General features: G+C 41.0%; 1 protein-coding gene across 4 annotated transcripts in view; it reads left to right on the forward strand.

Moving 5' to 3' along the window:
• Positions 1 to 17,222, forward strand: part of cdh24b (cadherin 24, type 2b) — a 228,829-nt gene that overhangs the window by 19,774 nt on the left and 191,833 nt on the right. For all 4 annotated transcript variants that reach the window (XM_017310022.1, XM_008432992.2, XM_017310023.1 and 1 more), the window contains exon 2: positions 7,634 to 7,705. The gene's annotated coding sequence lies outside the window, so the exon portion shown is untranslated. The remainder of the gene's footprint in view (positions 1 to 7,633; positions 7,706 to 17,222) is intronic.

Here is a 17,222-nt window from a genome sequence, read left to right on the forward strand (position 1 = left end):
CTGTTCATTTGAGGTGAAGTTGAAAAAAGTCAAGACGGTCCATTTTTAGTTTTTCTTCCTTTTTCTGCAGTGTTGATGAAAGAGCTCCTTAGCTTGATGTTGCTACCACCAGGCTTTTCAGTCAGGACAATGTTCTTTGGCTTGTGTGATGAAATGGCTCAACTTTTCTTTTGGGTGACGATGCAAGTTTCCTGCAAGTCATTTGACTTATTCATGTGGGCCAGTTTTATTTAAGCTTGAAGGTGCCAATTTTGGAGCAGGTGCTGCTATGTTGATTGGCACCTCCTCTGCACAATTTAACATTAAACTTTAATCTGTGAAAAAAAAAAAACTACTTTTTTTATTTTTATTTTTTTATTTCCTTTATTTAACCAGGTAAACCCCATTGAAATCTGCATCTCAATGGGGACTCGTAACTTAACTTCCATCTACTGACGGTGACATTGTTGTTCCAGCTGCTTCCAGATTTTGCTAGGCTTAAGCCTTAGTGGTTCCTAGGTTTGTTCCTGGGCATCCTAATGAGTTTTCTCACGCCTCCCATTAGCCGTTTGGGTCAGCGTGTTTAAACTTTGACTTAATCGGGTTCTTCAACAAGACAGTGATTCCCGAACACTTTGTACTGCGAACATTAGACTTCTGGAAAGGCCCTGACCTCGACTCCATTGAAAATCCCAAAATCTGCCTAAGAATCATGTCTGAGCCAGTAAACCAGTCAATTTAATTCAGCACTATCATCCGTTCACTCTTGGTAAATAATAAGGGTTTAAGAACATATGCAAAGTTCCCAAATTAATATGAGACTCATGCACATCAGTGGATTCTTCTGACTATCTCTGCATACATACGTGCGTGTCTCTACAGGCAACGGGTCAAAAGTGCAGTCTGCAGTGCAGAGTGTACTCTGAAATGTGCATGTGTGACATGATTTGTGAGTCCGGCGGAAGATGGAGGGTGTGAGATTAAAAGGACGCAACACAAGGACGTGAGAAAAGACCTGCCTGACGCCTTTGCATGCAAAATGGCCAAAAAGCCCCTCAGTTGATGAATGAAAGCGTCAGTGGCAAAAATGCAGTATGACCATGAAGTTGACAGTAAGAGCGACATTGAGCCCAAACAATTTCCATTTTCTGTTGAATTTCATTTCTCTGTTTCTTTAGCCAACGCGCGTCTCAAGGTTAGCTGCTAGGTTGTGCTGCTGGTGTGTGTAGTGTGCTGAAGTCTGGAGTGTTTTGTGCTTGTGCACAGGAGTGGGTATGTATACACATGCGTGTGTGTGTGGGGTGTGTGTGTGTGTGTGTGTGTGTGTGTGTGCGTGTGTGTGTGTACGTGAGGTGGGCTCCCAGTGGGAATTGTATTTCGGTTGCTCAAGCCTGACAGATAACAGCCCACCCTGCTCGTCACATCAATTATTGAGGGGACGGGAAATTGATCGGCTCAAACAGTGAATGTTACCCTGCCTGCCTTGCTAGGCTACTGTTTTTGTTCCTCATACTCATGCAGTTCCCCCTACTTTACTCATCCTCCATCTATCTCTTCCTACTCTTTTAATCCCTTTTACCCCTTTCCTCATTCGTCCTGTTTTTGCTTCTCAACCTCTGTACCTGACCCACTTCCTCAACAACTTTCTCTTCTGTTTGAATTTCCTGTTCTTTGGAACCCCGTTGGCTGGCTTCTCTTGATATTTGTCTGTGTCCTACAGTCATGCTCCAGGATATAGACAACTGCTTCGACTAAGTTTCTCAGTTATCCATGTAATTCAACTTCTGGTTTTCTGGCAAACTCTGCTCTGTTATGTGTCAACACAACCAATTCTTATTCCCTTGCAGTCTGTACAAGCCCCTTTTCACCCGGCTTCATCCCTGCATCCTCTCTTTGCCAGCTAAACATCTTTGATCCGTCTCCCTTGCAGCTCTTTCTCACAGAAGCTCAAGTGTTTGGTCTTTGTCGGGTCGACAATGCCCCTCAAAACCACGTGCTGCTAGCCAATGGGGATGTTTGCGTTCCTATAACGGTCGTCACTGGATTGAAAAAAGGGAGGCCTAATTTGAGCTCAGTTCATCATAGCGAGATTGCCCCGCTTTTATTGATAATTGCCTTTTTCCGTTCAAAGGGACGGGCGCTTAAACTGTCAGCCGTGTAAACATGAGAGATGCAGCTGTTGCCGCAATTAGCGTCTCACTTTCCCCTAATGAAAGGATTAATCCGCCAGCAAATCTCTCGGCTTCTTTTCAAATGCCAAGCCCCCCATTCAGCTTGCTGCCAGTGGAAGAAAGGCGGCCCGTGTTGAACAAAATGGGACTATCTATAACCGGAGCCAAAAGTCGCATTCATCGGCTCAGCCTGGTGTCACATCATCTGGGTCCCTTTGCTCGCTGCGGAACAAGAGAGACCCTTAACCAACTGCTGTTTGATGATTTCCTGAGTGCTGCCTTTGCAATCGTCTGTTCTTGCAGCGTGGCTCCTCTACAGAGTCACCTCCGTCACCACGCCTTCCCCGTCTTCGCCTCCACCGTCTTTTCTTCCCCCCTCCACCTGCCCCTCCAAATCCATTGAGCGCTCAGATCCATGCGCACAACACAACACAGCCTCTTGTCAAAATCCCTCGTAACGGAGGGCTTTGCTTTCGGCAGACAGTTGAACGTCACTAAGTGAATAGCTGTCTCCTGCTGGAACAAGATGTGTCTGGCCAGCCTGCGGTGAATGACGGCCAACAGAGAATAGAGGAGAGCTTAGGCTACACCTTTGAAGCCATTGATTGGACTTATTGATTGGTTTTCTTTCTCTGCAACATAGAGACAAAGGGAACAGGTGTGGAGTTGCCCCCGCAAGATCAACTCCATTACGAATGCTTGCATCTCAACTCTTCGAGGTCAAGTGTTCATTAGAAAAAGGAACATAATTTACATCCAATTATTTAAAACGTAATTCAGTCCAACTCAGAAGTCAGATTGCCTTGCAGAAGTATTCACAACACTCAACTTTTTTTTTGTTTTCTCACATTAGAACCACTCATTTTAAGATATTTTGTAAGAACTTTATTGGACAGACGAACACAAAGTTGGTCTGCCAGATAAGGATACACAGTTTATAAATGTTTTGAAAAATAAAAATCTAAGCTTGCATTCACCTATAGTACACTACAAAAACACAAAATCTTACCAAGTATTATTGGTGTAATTTCTTGTGTGAATGTCTTGGTACACTCAACATACTAATTTCACTGGCAGATTATTTCACTTATAACAAGACATTTTCTCATGTCATAAGTGAAATAATCTGTCATTGGAAATACCACTTTTTTTTTTATCAGTATTAGAAAAATATTTGAGACAGTCTTCTATATCTTACAAAGATATTTGTGCTAGAAACTACACCAAAAATACTTGATACAGTTTTGAGTTTTTGCAGTGCATAATTCCCTAATAAAGTCCAGCACACCTAAGTGCCTTCAGGTTTAATTTAATTAGTAAGTGCAGCTCACCAAAGTTTAATTTAATAGTATTATTCATCCAGGTGTTTGTTGATTTGAGAAGATTCAAAACAAATCGCATCGTACAAACCAAAGAAGGCTAGAAGTTGAAGAAATTTAGGCAGATTAAGTTAAAGAAAATGACATCCTGAGGTTTAAACATCTCGTACAGCACTGTGCAATCTTTTATTTGAAAATGGAACGAGTTTGGGACAACTGTGAACTTTGTTAGACATTGTTGTCCATTTAAAGTGAAGGAGAAGAAGAATTGGTTAAAGAAATATTTTAAGATATTCTGCTTAAAGTCTGCTCAGGTACCACCAAAATATTGATATGAATGTATATACTTTATGGCACTTTCAACATTTTCAGTGGTGGAAAACACTTAACATATGACAAGGGAAGAGTTTTAGTAATCCAGTAAAAAAAAACAAAAAAACATTTAGTAGCTCTAAAAGATTTTAGACTGGGATGGAGATTCACCTTGTAGGTTTCGACCAAATACATAATAAAACTCAAACTTGGCAAATACTATTAAATTTGTCTAATTGCTACACGTTCAGGCGAACTACTGTTATACTTATGTTCCTTGCGCCTTAAATTGTTTTACTATGTGTTGTGCGGCACATCCCCGCAGTAAGCGTACAGACGGGGGTTAAAGTGGCGATAAGAAACCCAGTCTTACTTTAGCAGTCACTTGAGCCCTTATTGTCACATTTTGTGGCAGGCAGTGGGTAATTCATCACAGCGACTATCACATTGGCTCAGGTCTTCCAGCTCACCCCTTTGATTTTGTGGCAAGAAGAGAGGCTAACACTTGGCAAGCTCACTCACGTTAGCGTTGGGTATTAATCAATTGCAGGAGCTCTCTGTTTCACAATCTTTAAACAGTGGTGACACAGAAGTAATACAGAATTTTTGATCATATCGAAAGAGAAACATGTATTTTCACACTTTGGTCTAAAGTTCTAGAATAACTGCAATGATGAGGCATGGGAATAAAATAAGGTTTGAGAGAGTTCCCTTTGTAGTGTTATCAGATGACCCTACAAAGTGACAAATTAAATAGGCAGAAAGCAAGTTTTAGAAGGTGAAATAATAGACTCAATTATATAGTTTTTTTATCTAAATGCTAGACATCTTCCTCTTTGTGCAAAGCACATTTAGGAAGGAAGCCGTAATGAAGTTTCTAACAATGGTTTAAAACTGAATATTAAAAATAAATCACATCAAGACTAATGTAAATGCTGCAGTTTAGTTAGATTATTTTCAAGGTTAGATTATTTTTTGATGAGTTATGAGGATTCATTTACATTCTGCAGCAATAAACTCCCTGTAATGATCAAAAGTGTCTATATGCATTCGTATTTTAATTGCAGTTTTTTCCCCCCCCAACTGCTTCATTGAAGATTATTGAAATCATTTTGCATCTGCAGAATCCTGGATTTAATCAAAACATGTGGGACTCATAGTTTCACTAACACAGACCTCCATCTTTATATCAATGAACTCAAGACGTCCAGCTGCAGTCTTGTTTTGTGTTGCTCCTTCTCCTTCTGTCGGCTCTTTTTGAGCTCTTTATCGAAGCAGATAAACACATCGTGTGTTAAGTGAACTCGACCTGTTGAGTCCACGCAGTTTCACTTTTACCTCACTGTTGGGCTAATGGCGCAGATGACTCGAGCGCACCTAGAAAGTCTGATAAAACACTGATGTGTCAGTCATTTCACAAGGCTTTTATAGGATCTATGTTTGTCTTTGCTCAGTTTTCAAGACCGCTTGAGGGCTAACAGATGGTGACGTTTCACCATGCGGCTCCGTCACAGCAGAAAGGAAATAAACATGGTTATTTTTGGTTGGTTCTCACAAAAAAAAAAAAAAAAAGAAGACATTTCTGGGAAACGTGTAGTGGAATTATCTTGAGTTATTTCATGATTATTTAAACTACCTAATTCATGCATTAAGCATCATGAAGTGATTAGTGCTGGAGAACAAAATGGAGATTTTTTTAAGTAACACAGTGGATTTTCTAGGTAGGTTCTGTTTTGATGTTGAATCCCAATCAAGAGGCATTTATTTATTTATTTATTTATTTTTTAAAAGACCATTATCACAGCCTCTGCTGATACCTGCTGTTGGTCTACTGTCTGCCATTTTATCTAGACTCACTTGCACAAGCAGTCCCAATGTTTGAAATGGGCTCTATGGGCACTTGCCCAGGGCTGCAGTAGAAAGGTTGCACACCAGAAAATGAAACTTGCTGTTCTTCATATGTTTTCCGTTGACTTTATGTGTAGATGAGAATAGGGAAACTATATTATGTTGCTTTTGTGAGATGGCACTTAATTTTGTCCCACACTAGAATATCTGATCATTTCTCCCATTGTAACTGGTTTGGTTTGGGAGTCAGTTTTCAAAAGATTATTTCATGTTTTCAAGCTTACCGAGTGCAACTCATGCTATAGGCTGTGAATATAATTTTGTTGATCTACCAAGTTTTATTTATCATTTAGTTTTGAAGTGTTTTGTTTGTTTTTTTTTGCTTTGGGGCCTGTTGTTTATTAACAGATACAGTAAAAGCATCAGGGCTATTTTTTTATTGTATCATAAAGATTAGCTGAAAGAGAAAAACACATTTAGTACTTTAAAATCAGTCTGCTGTGAAAGATGGCCCTCCTGGCTCACACTACCAAGTGCACTCATATGCAGCTACAACCGACTCTATTTTGAACTGTACTTTGTTATTAGTATATTGATTGATTTTGAGAGCCCCGGATAAAGCAGCCATTATTGGTCAGAGTATAAAGCCTAGTTAAGTGTCTGCTCTCTGTCTATTTTTTAATTTGTTCTCTCTGAGCTGTAGGGGTTTGTAGAATGCTGGTTAATTATATTATTTGAGTTCTGAGAACTGTGTTTGTAATTACAGCCCAACACATCCAATTGAATTTTTATTATGTATTTATTGGGATATATAAGTTAAAACCCAACTGCCCTTAAATCAGTTATTCAACTTAAGGATCGATCAGAAACAGCAACTGAAAAATAAAATTACTGAGAACCTTGTAGCACCTGGCTTCCAGCTGTGTCATTGGCTCACCGGACCAAGCATAAACAGTGGAGAAATCGTTACAAATATGTATGCAAATGCGTATCAACTTGGGAAGTGAGCCATGAAAGGACAGTTTTCAGACTTGGTCAACAGTTAAGTTCTCTCAGCATGTAGGAGCTCTGAAAGCGGGAGAAATGAATTCACAAGCAAGAAGAAGCCAAAGCAGTCGTACGTTCTGTTTACCTGTGATTTAATATTAATAGATCATTGATCCAATAAAATGGAACCTGCAACAGCCTGAAGTTTGATACACACATGAAATAAAATTACATTGTCCGTTATGTTCCCATCAACAAAAGCAATCAGTAAGGAGTCTGGTAAACACAAATTGCATTTTAAAAGAGCATGATAGATATTTTCCATTTGCACCGAAAGTCAAAACAAAGTTATCTAAAGGTTTTTCTGCGTTTTATAGGAATATCAACATGACTGTACTTGTGTTATTTCGGTAAGAAAGACCACAATGACAGAACATGTTATCATCCATGTTCGTAAAAATAAAGTGCTAGCATTATCAATCATGCTTGTGTATATGCTGCTCAGTATGCTAATGGCAGAGAAACGACTTACAGGCGCAGGAAAACTGTTGATCCACTGCTGTTATCGGTGGCTATGCTAACTAGCCTGAGCATTTATGGCAGACGCCGTTTTAGGGAACTATGTGTAGCACAGCAGAGAGAAAGGAGGACGGAGTTAGATGAGAATGCATGAGGGTGACTGGCAGCACTAAGCTCCTCCTCCTGGCACTGATAGGTTGTTTCTGACCGAGTGGTGCATTTTTTGTGCATATGGCAGTAAGACTGCAGGGAGCTGGTTTTCTCACAGATTACGTGCCTCATTTTATACTGTCATGACAGCGGCAGTTCTAACAAATGTCTAAAAAACCCCATATATTTTTAATAAAAGTTACATTTTTTCACAACCACATCAAATAATCATAGTTTAATACACTTGCTTGCATCACAAGTTTAGCATTTCTTCACTTTTTGGTTCAGTCTTTACACTGGATTCTGGGGTTTTATCTAACCAACTCCTCTTATCTTCTGTTTTTATAGCTTGTTCCAGACTGATTGAACAGAAAAATAGGATGAAGCAAAGCCACCTGGGAAAAATCTATGGACTATGAGGTAAGAATATGTAAGATTACTTGGTAGCCACCAGCTAATCAATTAAGACCCTGTCTCAGAGAACATGTTTATCCTTCTGTCTGAGGTCCGAATGTCCCCCCACAAACCTGACCATTCGGGTATTGTTGGTATTTTATAAATTCCTTTTCTTTCTACCTGAACACAGATCATTAATGATGTTTCATCTGCGACGCTGAAACTTATTTTTAGATTCAGAGCCGAGACCGATCATCTGCTCATTTTTAATCAGTTTTTTTTTTATTTCATGTCTCCCGATGGGTCTCCCTTGTTGTTTTCTCTGCTTGACCTAATCCAAGGTCTATTTGAGTGAGGGATTAGATCTGAGCCGCCATACAGATACATAAACAGTAATTGTCTTAATCCCTTGTTCGCACACATCTTTATCTCTGTCATCGTTAGCCTCGTCGTAAGGCTACCTACTTCTCCACAATCCCCCCCACATCTATTCATCCGCTGTAATTTAGAGCTCCTCCACTGACCTCAGCGGTAGCCGACTCATCTTAAAGCCCAAGATTACACAACTGCCCTTCTCCGTATCTCCACCACTTCATCTCGGACTCTTCGGCTCTCTCTTTGCTAATCCAAGCGTATTATCTCTCAGCTTTGACTGTCTCCCAACTGTCTAATTCGTTCCCCCACTCACCAACCCACCCCACCGTCTGTCCCTCCCACCCACCACAGGACGCCCCCCACCACTCGTCTCTACCCTTCTTCTCCCTCTGCCCCCTCTTCCCTCTCTCCTCGTTTTTTGCGTTCACAGTTTCAGGCCGAGTTTATTGCTATGACAGGCGATCATCAGTAGAAGCTGCAGCGTTTAATGGCTGTAAGCACGCACCGCCGATGCGCACACCGGTTTGTGTGTTTCAGCGCGAAGCGGCACAAGCAGCAGGGTCAGCGCGCGCGCACACACACACACACACACACACGCAGTCTCTTTCACAGCTGAGTGAGCATTCTGCTCCCTACGTGCTCCCCTTCTCTCTGGCTGTGAAGGAGCAAAGGAAGGAGAAGGAAAAAAAAATGTCTGGCCCGGACTTCAGCTGATAGTAACTAATGACTGTCTGATTAGTTCATTAGTCTGGCACTCCATTGCCTGCCTGCTGAAGTCATAGCAGTTTACTTTAAAACATTTTTTTTTTTACTGTAGATCAACTTCATGCACAAAAGCCACCCACGGTCTTCCAGCTCCATCTCCCTCAGCTTTGTTATGCTGCTTCGCATGACGCTTTGAGCAAGACGAAAGGATTTCGCCTTGGAGAAGTTCCCGGACCGATTGTTGAATTTTCTCCTTTTGTCTTCGCTCGCATCGTCGGTCTCAGCTGGCCAAGCTGCTGCGAACAGCTGAGCCTCGATTTCATTGCTCGACATCGAGGCCCAGCAAGAACCAGATACGGCTAGATTCCCCCGTTTTAGTTTTAGCAAGTGGAGTGAACGGGATTATCTGCCACACAGCTGGATAAATGTTCAGATTTGCAACGCAAAGAAAATAGGATGCTGCACGTTGTGGCGTCGTCTACCAGTGAGGATTCCCAGCATCTTTTTTTTTTTTTTTTGGGGAGTTTGACAAACACTCGCCTTTATCTCAGCCTCCCCCAGTTCTGTCTCTGATAACCATGACGGTTTTCTATCAACTCCTGACAACATACCCATAAAGTGAACCAAACAATCTGTCAAGAACCAAGTTAGAGGCAGAGCGAGTGGGATTTTGCAAGAAAACTGTGATATCGCGAATGAATGAGATGCCTGAAGTCTGATATTTGATTTACCTCCGTCAGTGATTCATTCCCTAAAAACCTTTTTTTTTTCTTTCTGAAAACTGTTATCTGTCTCACAACATGCACTTGTAGCCTCTGAAATTATTTTGAGATTACATTTTTCTCAATCAGTAAATGTCAGTGCCGCACAATAAATGGAATTACAGCAAAACGCTGCACTATCAGTGTATGCAAATCTGTAATCACAAATATAGCTGCTTGGATTGAATATTTGCTGGATCTTAATGATTCTAGTTCAGTCCAATAAAACTTGTCAATCATATTTGGCTTATTGACCAAGACCATAATGTTCTAAGAAAGAAGTGGGGGCATGAAATGGTGAGGGGAGCAAAGGGTCATGACCTTCCCTATAAGACATAGGCTGGCATGTTTCGTCTAACCTTACGTAAAAACGATATGGTTTTACTGTATCAGAATTTTCAAAAAAAAAAAAGTTTGAATGAGAATAATTTACATGAAGCCTTTTATCCAAAAGAACACAAACAAAAAGGTTGTATTATTCTGATAATCTTTTATTTATGTATAAACTTCAACTAAAGTGTGGAATACATTTTCTAGGAATTTTAAGTTCTGAATTTGTTATAACGTTTGCCTTTTTGCTCTTTAGAGAACAATATTAGCTTATAAATGTAACTAGCCTTTGTAAGCAGGCTAGCTACCTTTTAAAAGCTAGCTACTCTCTGTATGTAGGCTAGCTACCACCTTTGTAAGTAGGTTAGCTCCCTAAGTAGGCTAGCTACTTTACAAAGGCTAGTTACTCTTTTTTAAGTAGGCTACCTTTAAGTAGCTAGCTTACTTACCATCCACAGTTATGCTACTTTTTGCTTGATAACTGTGGTTTTTGAAGTAATGGCGTCCTAATGCGAGTGACAGGTGGCTCTTCTTCAGTTTATGCTTCCTCACATGATTGTCTGTGCTTTTGTAAATATTTTATATTGGGTATTTACAGCAACAGTTGAATTTGTCTTTATTGCTCGAAAGTGCAGCAGCCTTCTTTCAGGCAACTGACCAGCAGTGTTAAATCATGAGCACGCTGACACTTTATGTGGCTTCAGAGAGAGAAGCCATATAAAGGGTTTTTAAACTGCTGCGATGGTGTGATAAAGCTTTTTAAAACCTTGATATATCATGTCTTGACCCATTTCTTGAACCTTTTAAACTCCTGCCATCATGGATCAATATCAAGCCTTAAAAAAAAAAAAAATCTATTTTATAAGATGATATTATTTTATTTTTTTGAAATCTGTTGATTCAACTGCTTCCCATCTCCAGTAGTCATTAAGCGAGACRTTATTAGGGCTTCTCCTCATTCTTTAAAGACTTGGCAATCATTACTGTAGCTCCCTTATTGTTTTACCATGTTGTTGACTTGAAACGGGGAAACATTTGGTCTGATTTGATGTGAGAAAAACTGTTTCTGAGTCTCTTCCATTGAAGGCACGTATTAATTAAAGGGAATCAGATTGTTTTGCCGGTGTTCACCGTCACCTTCACGGTTCCATCTGTAGTCAAACGTGGAAAACAAAGTGACGTTCAGAGTCTTCCACTTGGCCGAGGCGTTCGAAGAGCGAGATGAAACAGAGAGGGGCTGTCGAGCTTCGAGGTTGGCTTGCTTTGTGCAGGAAAGCGAGCCGGCTAAATGGATGTGAAGAGTCAAAAATGATTGAGAAGAGTGGTGGGAGATGGAGTGGAAGGCTTGATAAAAGACAGTGGAGAAGCAGTAGGGGGTGGTGGAGAGGAGGCTGTCCTAAATGAGAACAGTAACCTGTGGAGGGCGATAAGAGCTGGCAGATGGGTACGGCGATAAATAGGCAGATGGGTGGTTAGATAGATGAAGAGGGCTGATTTGCTGAGATGGAGAGGTTGGGAGAAAAGATGGGCAGATGGGGTACAGAGATACAGCAGAAGTCAAGCCAAACTTTCTTCCTGCACAGTCACTTCAGGGCTAACTTTTTTTTTTGTTTGTTTCTTTCTTTTCCTTGTTAGCTGCTCTTTCGCTTCTCCCTCTTACATTCGGCCTCCGTTTCCTGACCTTCCTATCGTACGGCTCCCTCCGTCGTCCTTTCCCCTCGACGTTTCCTCCTCAGCCACCGCCGCTGCACTCATGGGATATTTTTAATAGAATTAGGCCGCTCTTGTTATCGGCGGAGCGGGTAGCCGCGGAGTGAGGCGAGATTGAAACAGCGATTTCCAATTTGAGATTGTGTCACACACATCCACCCGTGTGCAGATAGCATCGACGAATCACCAGCCACCATCCCGCTCTCCCTCTCCCAGGCTCTCACCCGGATATTTCGGCCGCGCTCGCTTCCCCCCCCCCCCCCCCCCCCCCCCCCCCCCCCCCCCCCCCCCCCCCCCCCCCACCCCCCAGCCACCCAACACCTCCTCTCCTCCTTCCTCGCATGCAGGGCTACATCTAAATGCATCCGTGCTCGCTCTCTGTCGCACCGGATTCCCCGGCTCCTTTTGACAGTTTATCTCCCTGTCTCCCTCGCTCTCATCTGGGCCGCATGCAGAACACATCCCTCTTTCTTCTCCCGGGCCCTCGCTCACTTTAGAGCCTTGCACATGCAGCCTCTCCTCCGTTTTTACACTCTGTCTTCATGTCTTTTCCCACTCCTCCCACACTTGCTTCCACCTTTCCGTTCGCTTTTTCTCCTCTCCTGTTATTCCGCCTCTCTCTTCCCACACCACCTCCTCGTCTTCTGCCTCCAATTCCTATTTTATCGCATTCAAAGTTTTCCCGCCCCTCCCCACTTGAATATTTCCCCCCTTCATTCATCCTCTCTTCCCTGCTTCCTCAATTCACTGGAGCTCTTTGGGTTGCCTTGTCAGGTCTCCGGGTCGCTGTTGTACCTCTGAGGATGCATAACGTTGCGTGTTCATCGAGTTCAGTTGGAGTGAGTGTGTGCAGTGTGGGTGTTTGTCAGGTCATTTACTGTTTTCTATGGCTGGAGGGTCTTTTCTTTTCACTACAGCGCCACAATTCCACCTTTTGATACAACTCAGCTGAATTGCTTCCTAATGCGCTGCCCTTATTATAACTTCCAGCATATCGGCATGGCAACATTAGTTGAAATCTCACCGCGCAGCCTCTCATTACACGATGAGGTCCGATTCATTATTCACATCGGGATGAAGTTTATGACACAATCGCTCTAAAACTTAGAAAATACCACATTTACTGACTCACTCCTATTCAGATTTGGTTTAACCAAGATCTAAAGACAACGTTTCTTTTCTGCTTTGAAATACAAATGAAGCTTTGTTTTATATATGTATGCTATATAAAGAGCAGCGTTAAAGTGAACAAAACATTTGGCTTCATAACAGTAGAAATTATTGAATCATTCTGTTTTTTTAACATTGACGTCAAAAGTTGGAAGATTAGAGCTACAAACTAACTTTCACAGCTGTACATGTGCCTCACAAAGTGTAAGTCTGTTTTTTTAAATGATTTTTTAATATGCAAGAGCTTTATGTACATTTTCCTTGGCAAATGTACAGTCAAAACATCAAAAGCACAGCTGGATAAAGAAGTTTGGATTTTCACCAGAGCTGAAATTATTCCTTTAATGACTCAAATGATGGTGTTTTCCCTGCCAGTATATTAGTGGAAACTGCATCCCCAGGGCCCCCCTAGAAGGTCGAGTTCATTTTATTTTTAATATTTCTCCAAATTGAAAGAAGATTTTCAAGACGGGCTCGTTAGTAGAATAGCTTGTCCTTTTATTTATTTATTTATTTTTTTTATTTATTTTTTTATTGAGCCTTATGCTACATCATATATTTACACGACTCTTCATGGTCGTGGCCCCAGTCTGATGGTTTGGCACGAGTTTGAAACCGCTTCCTTTTTTCTGTCACACCATTTCCAAAGTTCAAAGTAAACATGTGAATAAGATGGCAGAGTAAGTTTGGAGTAGAGTTTTCTTCTTAGTGGCATAGTGTGCTCTGTGTTTTGATTTTTGTCTGTTTAGGCATAATCTATCATCCTCAGACAATTCACCTTATTAAAGAAAGATAACCTGATGGAATAGTCAATTTTAACATGATGTGGTGGTTCAGGTTTCCTTTTGGTTGTTGGAACATTTAGATCTCAAATATGTAGACATCAGACAAAAGAGGGCTGAGTGATTCCCTGAAGTTTGTCTCGGTAATCCACTTCACTCATCCCTCCTGGAGGAAACATTCAATTTCATTTTGATGAAGTCCTCAGCACAAAACGTCTGCCTTGACGCTTTTTTGTTGCTCAGAACGGCATACCAATTATCATGACTATCATGCAGGGTCAAGTGTATCGCATGGGGAGGGTAGCACAACATGGTTTTGTTTGCGATGGACGAAGATGGGCGATGAAGACAGAAAAATCAGAGGACAAAGACCCTGAACATCTCAGGCTTGATTCTTGGTCAAACAGAGAAGCAAAAACCCCACAGGTTATCTTAGCTCAGTGGCGTAATGTCGGCAGCAACCTTGCAGATGGATGCGTTTCTGGTTCTTGAAAATGGCACCACCCACGGAGACAATAAATTTTAACCATTAAAGCATGACGCAGATGTGATGTCCCTAGTCCTCTAACAGAAACGGTAGGAACAGCTGTGAGTCAGTCAGACTTCCAAGTAAGATCTGCAATAATCCACACCAAAGAAAGAACAACAACAGATCGGAGCGTCTTTGTGCGCAGATGGCACATATTTCCTTTAAAAGAAAAAAAAAAAAGAAAAAAGAAAATAAAAACGGAATCATCAGTTTTTTGACTTCAGTGTTTCCAGCTCACAATATCTATGAGGGGCTCGTATGCCTTCGATTTGATTTGGTGTCCAATAAACGGTTTCAGAAGAACACAGACAAAACACTCTGGATTATCGATGAGCGTGCCGGACAAACACAGAGCTTTAGGTTATTCTACTGGAGATTCTCGCAACTTACAAGAATTATAACAGCAGTATGCGAGCGACATACTGAGGACTCATTTTTAGGAGGAAAGCTAAAAATGAGGAGAGTTTTTATACAAGGACAATTTCCTGCAATGATTGCTTACAGGATATGAGTGTGCGCATGAGTATGATTGTTGGCATTGGGCATGAAAAAAAACTGGATTTTTCCGTACTACTCGACTACTAGAGTATTAATTTTAGAAGAATATTCATGTTTGCAAAACATGCAAATCACATGTTTTCTAAATGAAAACTCTCAAAATAACCCACCAGTTTACCTCATGCCTTCTGTGATGTCACCAAATGTGGAAGCTCGTTTTTTGGGGAGGGCACATTTTATTTCAGTTTCACAAAGTTTCACAACAAAACAGCAAAACGAGTATAAAAGCTGACCACAACACATTGTTCTGTAGATTACGTGCTACATCCAAAGTCGGCTTGTATAATTTATTCTGAAAGGTCTGGCTTGGAGCTCTAAAAGCACCTAGGTGTCAGTACATGCTCTCTAAAGCTTGTCAGGGGATAAAAAGAAGTGGAAAGGGGTTTTTAACATTTGCTGTCAAGCGCCCACATGCACCTGGAAGGAGCTGAAGAGACTCCGAAGACTTCTAATCTTCCACTTTGCGCTTTCTAGGTTCAGATTTTTACCGCTGAATTGCTTTATATGTGAACGGGAGAACAAGATGAAGAAAAATCCATTCTTTGCTTAATTGCGTTTGGGTATCTGCTCGCTAAAGTAACTTTTTACCCCTAGGATTGCTGCAGGCTTTTTTCTCAAAGAAGTGGAGGAAGAAGGAGACGCAGCGGGGGATGAAACAACAGAATGTGCTTCTTTTAAAGCAGCTCTTGTATTCCTGACCATGTGTATATAAAACAAGCCCTCTTTTTAGACTGAGTTATGCTGAAAATGCCAAATCTCCCCCATTTTTTATTTATTTATTTATTTATTTTGCATATTCAAAAATTCGATTTTATTTTTATATGATGTTAAAAGCCTCGAAAGAAGCCGGTAAGTGGAAATCATGTTTAAAGTAGAGCATCTTTAGGAATACCACTGTCAAGGCCAGCTGAATATATTTACTTATTCAAGTCACCAGGAAAATGAAACGGAAATACATTTTGTTTTTGCATAAATAACTCTAATTTTAGCCAGGGTTTGATAGAAGAAACTCTTGTTTCCTGTTGTGCAGGAAACAACAGGAAACTCTGTATGTCCATATACTTTTGGGCTAAGTGATACGTTAACATGTCAAAAGTAGAAATTAATGCTAAGTGGGCGTGAGCCAGTATGAGATGACATCACAATATTATTACAAATATTTAAGACAAATTGTGCAACTGGATCGAAATGGTTTGTTTTAAAAAGCTGCAGCCATTTCTAATGATGCTTAAATATAATGGTATCAATATGAAATATATATAGTAAATTATATTGTTGTGCATTTACAAACATTACAGTTGTTTATAACATTCAATTTTTTTGTTTTGATCAAATATAGAGATTAAACACTTGTTGAAGTTAATTGTTGTTTGAAAATTTTCACTGTGTCAGATATTATTATCCCGTTCCAATATTTCCAGTGCAGTAATCTGCTTTTAGCCAGCTGACGGACAGCATGTAGTAACAGGTGGGGGTAGGGCATTATTCAATTCTGTACGCATTCTGTGTATGCAATCCAAAAAACAAAACAATGCTGTAAAATTTATGCCTATCATAAGATTTCTTTCTCAATGCTAATTTGCCAGAAGTTGTAAAGAGACTCCAGGCCAGCAGGGGGCTCACAAGAGCTTTTAAATTCCTGCACAGACTTTAGATCTAGCAAACAAAATAATAATAAAAAAAAGTTCTCCAACAGTTTGTGTAAGAGAACCTAGCAGGAAATACATTTCTTTAAAATATAAACTTTTAATAAAAGATAAACGATAGACGTTAAGCATCAGCTGTTTAGAAGTCGATACAATTTTCAGGCAGCAACCAGAGTTTCACCTGACAACATTAATCAAGCTCGGCTCTCTGGGAAACCAACTCTCTGTCTTTTTCCTGAACTCTTCCACTTAGCTGGCCAAAATTAAAACACGCTGCTCCGAACAGGACAGGTTTGCTAATGCGATCAAATGCACACACACGCACACGCACACACACACACACACACACACACACACACACACACACACACACCCCACCGCACTAATAACCCTCAGAGTGAGCTGCTAAGCAATGACTGATGAGCTTCCGATGAGGGTGATTTGATTACGTCGGCCGTTTGTCCACAGATATTTTACCCCCTACCACTCTCTTCTGTCTCTCTCATCTTTCACCTCCCACCGTGGCAATCCATTTCCCTCTGAAAGTGACACTGTAAGCGGTTGATAGCTTTTTGGCTGAGGTTCAGGGTCTAGGATCGATGTCTGGCGGACACGGGGCGTCAAGGTTCACCAAGGGACACGGAAGTTGAGGTGAACGGAGCGGGCAAAGGCTCTAAAAACAAATGTCACCTCATAATACTAATATATCCACAGAAAAACTGAAGGCAACCTTTATCTGGTGTTTAAAAAATGAATGTGGTTTATCGTTCCATTGGCAGAGAAGACATTTGGCGCTCCGGTTGGGTGACAAGTAGGCACTGATGATCTAGTTTGTCTGTGCGAAGATCAAAGTGTTAGCATATCATCCTAATTTACTAAATTATTCCTACCCTTTACGTCCCGCATCCCTCCAGTTTTGATGCACAGGAATTGAGTGTGTTTGTTCACGTAGCCTGGTTTTGTTAACTGTGCCAG

The sequence above is a fragment of the Poecilia reticulata genome, linkage group LG17 (assembly GCF_000633615.1).
Source record: "Poecilia reticulata strain Guanapo linkage group LG17, Guppy_female_1.0+MT, whole genome shotgun sequence".
NCBI classification, from domain to species: Eukaryota; Metazoa; Chordata; class Actinopteri; order Cyprinodontiformes; family Poeciliidae; genus Poecilia; species Poecilia reticulata.